Source organism: Malus domestica, chromosome 11 (genome assembly GCF_042453785.1).
Source record: "Malus domestica chromosome 11, GDT2T_hap1".
NCBI lineage: Eukaryota > Viridiplantae > Streptophyta > Magnoliopsida > Rosales > Rosaceae > Malus > Malus domestica.
The window spans coordinates 24,628,843-24,638,329 of NC_091671.1; the positions used below are offsets into that span (position 1 = coordinate 24,628,843).

The 9,487-nt window shown below is 35.8% G+C and overlaps 1 non-coding gene across 1 annotated transcript; it reads right to left on the bottom strand.

Annotated features, from left to right (window-relative positions):
* Window positions 1-8,633: 8,633 nt before the first annotated feature.
* Window positions 8,634-8,705, bottom strand: TRNAD-GUC (transfer RNA aspartic acid (anticodon GUC)). The gene has a single exon. It is a non-coding gene; the product is annotated as a tRNA-Asp (tRNA).
* Window positions 8,706-9,487: the final 782 nt, after the last annotated feature.

Here is a 9,487-nt window from a genome sequence, read left to right on the forward strand (position 1 = left end):
GAAAACAAAAGAAAGAATAAAAGAAAAAAACAGTGGAGGGAGGACTGAAAAGAAGAATAATAAAAGAATAAACAAAGAAAGAAACGGAAATAAGAAGGGGCAATAGGAGAAACTGACAGAAAAAAGAGGCATGACAGAGGGCAGGACAGGAGCAGAAAACAGAGAATAATAAGAGAGAGGAGAGACTGCCAAAGAAGCAGCACGCAGCAGAGCCAAGTGTGCGGAGAGACCGACAGAAACAAGAGAGAGACAGAAGAGACAGAGGGCAGGGAATTGAACGCAGAGGGAAGTCAGTAGCACAACAATACAAAGGAGGAGGCACGGCACAGGAAAAGAAGAAGAGGCTTCACTCCATTTTTCTTGGTTTTATCTTCTCAAACTCATGTTTAACATTTGGTTTAATTTGTGAATTATGTGTAACTAAATTTTAAGTAGTTAGGGGCTGTTTTGAAGCCCCAAATATGATTGCAAGTTTGTTGTGATATTTTGTTTGAATGACTTTTATGAAAGGATGAAAATTGTTTCACTACTTATGTCATTGATAAATTCTTTATGTGTTTCTATGGATGCATACATAGTGAGCATATCTAGGATTTTAATGCTATGAATATATGTTTACCTGCCCTTGTTGAATGAGGACCTACATATGTTCTAGAGTAGCACTTGTTAATTGTGGTTAACATGTGAACCGATTTCTAGGATAAGTAAGACAACGCCAGTACTTACGATGCCTTGTGATGACTCAAACTCTTTTTATTCTTAATGATTTCTACTTGTTAAATCTATGAACACGCCATTCTAGATTGCATGTTAGGAACTAAGTTAAGTTGAAAACGCCATTCTCTTAACATACTACGTAAGAAAGAGTAATAGGTTGTGTTCTAACATTGAGCCAACTTGAGCATCTTCATCCGGAAATAAAAGGAATTTGAATGAAACATAACATGTTTGCATGATTATTTGGTGGTGGATAACAATTCCCCCTAACTCGTTTTCTTAACTTGTGAATTAAAATCTATTGGTATTATTTAAAACTTGTTGAGGTCCTGTTTTGTCCGATTTAATTTAAATAGCTAATCAACTCCAAAAATCCCAAATATTTGTGTGAGCATAGCTTGGTGTGTCTAGTTTATGTGTATAAAATTTCGTTGCATTTGGATAAGTGTAAGTTAGTCTAATAATTATTGTTCGGTGGCTGGTCAGTGGAGACAACCACCCCGTTTTTGTGACATTTTAAGTATTTTGATAAAACAATCTTCTGCGGGAAAGACCCTTATTTTCATATGCTACAATCGACAAATTTTAGTGTTAATAAGGAAAATTAATAGGATATTTGTGTGCTACTTTGTGGTGTGCTTTTATACCTACCAATGCCATAACTCCATCATTTCAACTAGTACCATAAACTCACCTGAACTTACCTGGTTATCCTACGTTCACCTTTGCACTTCAAAGCGTTCATAATAATTATGTGCAAGTAATATAAATATGGATATACCATGATGCAATCTAATACTCAACCATGTCATAGCATTTTCACTTATATACATACATACATACATATATATATATATATATGGCATAAAAATGCATAGGTTGTAGCGCCCTACTCTCGAACTATTTATTTTCTGGAATAATTATCTGTGATAAGCCCAACTAGACACTAGTTTAATTAATTATCATTACTTCCGTTTCCTTACTTCAAATTCTTGATTCTTTACACATTGATTTATGACCAACATTTAACCACCAAATCATAAGGTTAAGGCTTGTATTTTCCACCAATGTCCCTCACATTGCTCAATTCCCTAAACAAAGCTATTGTCTCAATTATTTGGTCTTATTTATTGTATGGCTGCATCTAATGTCTCGTTAGACTGCCTACATACTCTAAATAAGGATCAAGCCATTCGTATTTCACATTAGTACTTAAAAGCATACACAGTAATTATATGCAATAATCAATTTATAACCGTTTGTGGAATTATCAATCATATATATATATATATACGATAGAAAGGAAAAGACCCACTTATCTGAGGTATGCGCTACGACTCCCTAGCATGCATATCGAGACATCACGAACCATCGTCACCTATGACCAATTATCAAATCACATCTCATCTCAAAATTCATACCGATACAATACACAATTTACATAAAATGCATCCCTACATAATTCAATTCGGAAGATTTGCATCACTGATTTCCGATCCGTTGCTTCCAAAGATACACATTATACTTCTAGACCAACATCCTAAAGTCCCATTACGATCCAACGGTCGGATCTCCGCCAATTGCCAAAACCAAGTGGCAGTTAACCTTTTATTTTACGAACTTACGAATCTAATTCGGGAAGATCTGTATATCAGATTCTTGATCCGTAAGTTCCTATGGTCCTCAAATATTACGTACTATAACATACTAAAGTTTGGTGATGATCTATCGGTCGGATCGTCGATTCATATCTTTACAAAGTAACGTATCCTAATGAGTTTAGGTCCAAGCGATCAACCTACGATATACAATTGCCAAAAATAAACTCAAGACATCTAATTTAACCTAAGGATGACATCGACTGTCCCCTTGCCACGCGCCGCTGCAGGTGGTGGTTGGCATCCCCGACTCGTTGGAAAATTCAACTATCTCTAAAAATTCTCAAATTTCACAGAAATGAAGATCTCAATGAGAGGAACAACTTTCATACCTGCCACGAAGTCCAAAAGTTAACGGAAGATGGTCAATTTTGCCTACGAAGCCGGTGGGTGCCTAAAGCTGTCCGATGTCGATTTGTCGTCTACGGTGGTCCAACGGGGTCAAGGTTGGTTGGGTTTTGTTTTTGGGATGATGAGCTACAAAGCCCAAGTGTTGGCATCGGCCATTGCTTTGCCGATTTACTGGAAAAATAAAAAAGGGTGGCCGGAGCACTGTGAGAACCGTCAACTTTCGTGGCCTCAAACCGCCACATACAGGGGTTAATCAAGGTGGTTCTTGGGTGGATTTTGTAGAGGGGAATGAGAGCTTTAAGATGGCGGTGGTGGCATCGAAAAATTCCACCGTGGTTGGCCGAAATCGACCTTAGAAGTTGGGTGGTCGGGGTGGTGGCCTGCACTGGAAAGCTGGGAGCTTTCTCCCTTTTTTTTTTCTTTTTCTTTTCTGATTTCTAATTGGGCTGCTTCCCTTTTTCTACCTTTTATCTAATTGATCCTCCTTAACCAATTAACTAACTTTAAATAACCAACTTCAAACGTTCGTAACTATACCGTTATAATCCGAAATCCCAAACGGCTTTCGTCTATTGTTCGTACCAATGAGTACTACTTAAATACGCCAAAAGAATAAGTCATACATTCCTCTAGACGATGGTCAACAGAAATCAAAATCCTTGCCTCTAGGCATTTTCATCAATTCCCTCGATTAAAATAAAGAAAACGAAATTTTAGGAACGGGTTGTCACATAACCATCGTTTAAGCGTTGAGGATGCAATTATGAACGTTTATTATGCTTTCACATCTTTCAGACTTATACATTAATGATTATGAATTTTGTTTATTTTGAACTCCCTTAAAATTACTATTCATCAGAGTTTGTATGATTTTAAAAATTCAAACGATCATATACCCATCCTCAAAGCATAGAGGATGCGACTATGAACATTTGGATATTTTTTTCATATTTTTCGCACATGTAAATTAATTATTATAATTTTTTAATGTGTTTGGTGTTTTTAAATTACTTGATATTTTTATTTTTAATGTGTTTTATGATTTTTAATCTCCATCTTCGCCTATAATATACTATAAAAATAAATAAATAAAACGTAAATTTTAAAATTTATATAAATAATAATAGAATAATAATTAATAAACAATATATACATCTTCGTTATATCTATTGTATTTTATAGTAAGTTTTTTTAGTAGTTTAAAAAATTAAAATCATCAAAATAACTTCTTCTTTTTATCGTGTCGAAACAGGTTACCCGCGTGTCACTCTTGTGTAAACCTATTAAGGACCCCGTTATTAACGGGTTATTATCGTGTGACCCGAACCTTTTTTTTTTTTTTATCGTGTCGAAATAGGTTATCCTCGTGTCACTCTTGTGTAAATCTATTAAGGACCCCGTTATTAACGGGTTATTATCATGTGACCCGATAATGATCCGATTAGTTATCGTGTTGACCCGATACCTGTTATTTTCATGTCGTTTACGTGTCGTGTTAATGGGTCGTGTAAGAAATTGCTAGGTCTAACTGACACCAGCCACCATTACCCACAACAGAATGCTTGCTATGACACACTCATAATTGCCTAATTGCATTCACGGATATAGACTACAAATTCATTATTCATCAAGGTTCTAAAAGAAGATAGGCACTAGTTGGGCGGCAGGCTGGGGTCTAATGTCTAGGTGGCTAGGCAGGGGCCTATGCGAACTAGGTGGATTAAGTAATTTTATCATATATTGTATAAATAAGTGCCTATTTATACTTAAAAAAACATATAATTGTATTGTGATACATAAATTGATAACTAAAATGACATATAGATTATAAGGTATTGACCATATTGAAAAGATGAGGAGCAAACATATAATGAGCGTTCATTCAAGTATTCAATATGTCTCTTACATTTTATTGACAAAATAAAATGCAAAAATATGATTAACTTTTTATGCAAGTAAGAGTCGCGACCTAGGTAGGTCCTTAGGTAGGTTTAAGTGAGCTAGGTGAAGGGGTATGTTCTAAGTTCCAAGGGAATGATGCCAAGTTATTAAGGAATGTAGTACATAATATGAACGAAATTGTAATTTGCTTGTATTGATAAATTATGAACGACTTTAATATTGTTTAGTATCTAAAAATATTTAGTTATCTACATTTTTTAAGACTTTTTGCCCTTTCAATTTCGCCACTTCCCCGACAATTCGTGGCTTCACTCCCCTTCCCTCCCTTCTAAATCCCATGACCAAACCTCATGCCCCATTCCCAAATTTGCGACAGCCCAATCCCACCCTTCCATGCCCAATTCCTTCTTCTTTGTCTCCCATTTTTTTGTTCAAATTTCTAAATAATTATATTATTAGTAAAATGTTTTGAACAACTATTATCTATGACTACACTAAAGGAAAAAAAAAAGAATAATACATTGTTTTTTTGCCAAAGAATAAAATATTTATTTGAAGTAATTGCGATAGTTGCAGTGAGATAGTGGACATAGAAGATAATTTTTCCTCTTTTTTTTTATTTTTTTTGGCTTTGGTCCTTAATATCACTTTACAAGAGGATAAAATTAATAGATTTTTTTTTAATTAAAAAGTGGGAAGACAATGGAATGGTTGATCAGTCCTCAAATATATTTAGTATTAGCCTTTATTATTATTATTATTTTTTTGACAAAATTGGCCTTGAGATAAGTACCACAGATAGATGAAGCGTTTTATAAAACGTTTCAGTAAGTAAAATGTTTGAGGTAAACTTTTGAAAACTTGTAGTTTGATGCAATATTTGAAAGACATTAAAATACACTGACAAGAGAAATGTTAAGGAGACTATCTTAAAGTGAGACTCTCTATAGACACTATATCACCTCATAGTTTAACGTCAATTCTTACGCTAAATTATAAAACATTGTTCAAAAAACATGAGGTGACAAAGAATTTATGAAGAGTATCACTTTTGAGAGAGTTTTCTTATCATTTCTCATACTAACAATCCAACTAGGAATTAATTCAACTTCATTATTACTCCTTTGAGGTTCACTGTGTACGTGGACATGATAAATTCATTCATTGCTTTGGAATTCTCATTTCTACAATGTATTGTTCCAATCCTGTAGTCGACTGTAAATCAATAACACATCAATGAAATATAAACAATGTATTGATACCAATGAAATATTAATTTACATTGATGAGTTGTAATTACTTGCGGCGCAAGCTAATTCTTAGATTGTATGAACTCCAAGACTTATAGGATCTGATTGTGTCCATATTTGGATCAGATCGCATGTCTTGCAGAACAAGCATGGTCATCAAGCGGGGTCACTAGGACTCCACCTAGTGCCCCGGAGTAGAGTGATGGTGACACCGCTACTCCGTCTGATACAGCTCCACTTGAGCTGGTGAGTCCATGACATGACTTTTAAGGTAACTGTATTTAGATCAGTCTTACTCTTACCTTAGAAAATCATGGTCCCACAATTTCCCCTAACTATCTATCTAAGAGGCAACCTATTCCCATTGAGGGTGAATTATTATCCAAAGACTACACCTTTTGGAGCAAATAAGCTTGGATTTTCTCTGAAAGACTGAAGACTAAACGGTACTAATTCCAACTTACTCCGAAAGCCATGGTCTTTGGATAACAATCCATCCTCAAGGGGAACAAGTTGCCTCTCAGATGGATATTAGGGGCAATTGTGGGACTATAATTTTTCAGGGTTAGAGTAAAGTTGATCCGAATACAGTTACCTCAGAAGTTCGATCATTCATTCACCAGCTCTGGGCAGAGCTGTATCAAACGGAGTAGTGGTGACACCATACTTGTTCCGCAAGACAGACGATCTGATCTAGATATAGACTAAATTAGATCCTATAAGTCTTGGAGTTCCTACAATCTAAAATTTGTGTGTGCCGCAAGTTATTAACTCCTAAGAGGGTGCAATATCTACTTCTAGATATCCTTTAGGATTCTCCTGGCTTAGAATAAGGATTCTACCTTAAAATGATCTTTTTTTCCCACGGTATAACCCATTCACGTTTCATCTCTTGCCCATAGCTTGAGTTAAAATCATTCACGGCGGTGCGGTAATTTGGTTTAGGTTGTTTGAGTTTATGCTACTTAAAATGTCCTATTGATAACCTCATATTTATATATATTTTACATCAAATTCACTTGTCTTTTCTTAGTTAGTTCCTTATATTTTTGAGCTATTTACATTGTTTTTGTGTTTTGTGGGATTTATCAAGCAAAGAAAAGAAAAATAGCACAAGTTGGATTTTAAGTAACAAATTCGTCAAAACTGCCTGTGCAGGTCAGCTGACTTTGGAAGCAAGTTGTGAACAGCTCAAAATGAATTAGAGAATGAACCTTATATGCTTCGAAAGCTACGGATGTCTATTTTCTGGAGCATTTCGCAGATTGTTAATATCGTTTTTGTAGAAGAAGTTATGGCCGTTTTAATATTGAAAGGTTCACAAGAGACTGGGTAGTTTGTAACTGCAATGAAAGCAATAAACCCAATAAATCTAGCAGCCAAAACTGATGCAGCCAAGAACAAGCCAGCTGATACCTATTCAAATATTAGAGGAAATGAAAATAAAGATGAGGATTAAGTGGGAGTAATTGGCATAAAGGCTACCCAAAGAGTTACAATTGTTTTACCATTTCATCTCACTTATTGTTATCACTAAATGGCTGTTAGTGGGGTGAGTTATGGAGCAGAAATGGGGCAGCAAGCATGGGCATAAAGGCTGTAGGTTGCAGTGGCAAAAGAAGAGTTTTTTGGAGAAATAATTTAGAAAAAAAAAATAGAAAAGAAGGTTGCAGGTGCAGCGGAAAGGAAAAAAGAAAAGGCAAGGCATCAACGTTGTGGAAGGAAGGAGGAAATCTTGACATTCTCTTCTCTCGGTTTTGTCTTCTCAAACTCATGTCTTTCTTTTGGTTTTATTTGGTAATAATGTGTAACTAAATTTTTAGTAGTTAGGGGCTGTTTTGAAACCCCAAATATGATTGCAAGTTTGTTATGACATTTTGTTTGAATTACTTTTATGAATGGATGAAAATTGGTTCACTACTTGTCTCATTGATGAATTCTGTATTTGTTTTCTATGGATGCATACGTAGTAAGCATATCTAGGATTCTAACGCTATGAATATGTGTGTGCCTGCCCTTGTCGAATGTGGACCTACATATGTTCTAGAGTAGTACTTGTTAATTGCGATTAACATGTGAACCAATTTCTAGTATAAGTAAGACAACGCCAATACTTACGATGCCTTGTGATGACTCAAACTCTTTTCATTCTTATTGATTTCTACTTGTTAAATCTATGAACACACCATTCTAGATTGCATGCTAGGGACTAAGTTAAGTTGAAAACGCCATTCTCTTAACATACTACATAAGAAAGAGTAATAGGTTGAGTTCTAACATTGAGCCAACTTGAGCATCTTCATTCGGAAATAAAAGGAATTTGAATGAAACATAACATGTTTGCATGATTATTTGGTGGTGGATAGCAATTCCCCTAACTCGTTTTTCTTAATTTGTGAACTACTTAAAATTTGTTTCTGTCCTGTTTTTGTTCAATTTACTTTAAATAGAAAATCAACTCCAAAAATCCCAAAAATTTGTAGAAGTGTAGCTCTGTGTGTCTAGTTTCTTCATTTAAAATTTCATAGAATTTAGATAAGTGTAAGTCGGTCTAATAATTATTTTTCTGTGGCTGGTCAGTAGGGACAGCAACTAGTTTTTGTGACATTTTAAGTAGTTAGATAAAACAATCTTCTGCGGGAAAGACCCTTATTTTCATATGCTACAATTGACAAATCTTAGTGTTAATAAGGAAAATCAATAGGACATTTGTGTGCTACTTTGTGGTGTGCTTTTAATCCTATCAAATTTTTGGCGCCGTTGCCGGGGATCGAACCCAGGTCACCCACATGACAGGCGGGAATACTTACCACTATACTACAACGACTATATAGCGGGGTGGCGTGATCATCCACACTTAAAGTGGAACAATCAAGACAACGGACAACAATCTGTTCCCAACAACAATCTAGTTTCATTCTGACATTGACACGTGTCGTGTTATGATTGGCTTCTGATGTTGACACGTGTCGCACTATGATTGGCTTCTGATGTCGACATGTGTCACACTGTGATTGGCCTCTTGGTTGAAGGGAAACTCTTCTGGATCTTTGACGGTATAACGTTGACCGATGCTCAGTAGTTTCAGGATCGATCAAGTATGGTACAAACAGTGCTCCCCTAAGTTCCCGAGTGAGGGAAGCTCCTCGGTTGGGGGACTTGCAAGATCCAAGCTAATGAGTAATCACGAAACTTCTAAGTACCGAAGTGCGGTATCATTTTCACTTGTCTTATATGTCTCATATGTAGATGTGGCATCTTCTCTGGAAGTACTTTTCCTCTATCCAGGGGTGGTATCTTTAACCGGTGAAGATGCACAAGGTAATGTATCAACTTCACTTGAAGCTTACTTGTAGTTTCGGGCTTGGTCAAGTGCGATACAAACCCTATAGTAGGAGTCCCCCAGTCGCCGAGCTAGGAGATTTGCCAAATGAGGTAACAGACAAGGTAAGCAATTAGACTTCCAAGCAAGCAACCTAGATCGGAGGTTCGACTTTGGCTTCTGGTTGATTGTTCTCCTTCTCCTTGTGTCGTAAATAGCAACAAGGATAAGGAGAAGTAAATGGAGAAGAGATAATATGAGATAATTTTGCTTTTAAAAAAGTAACT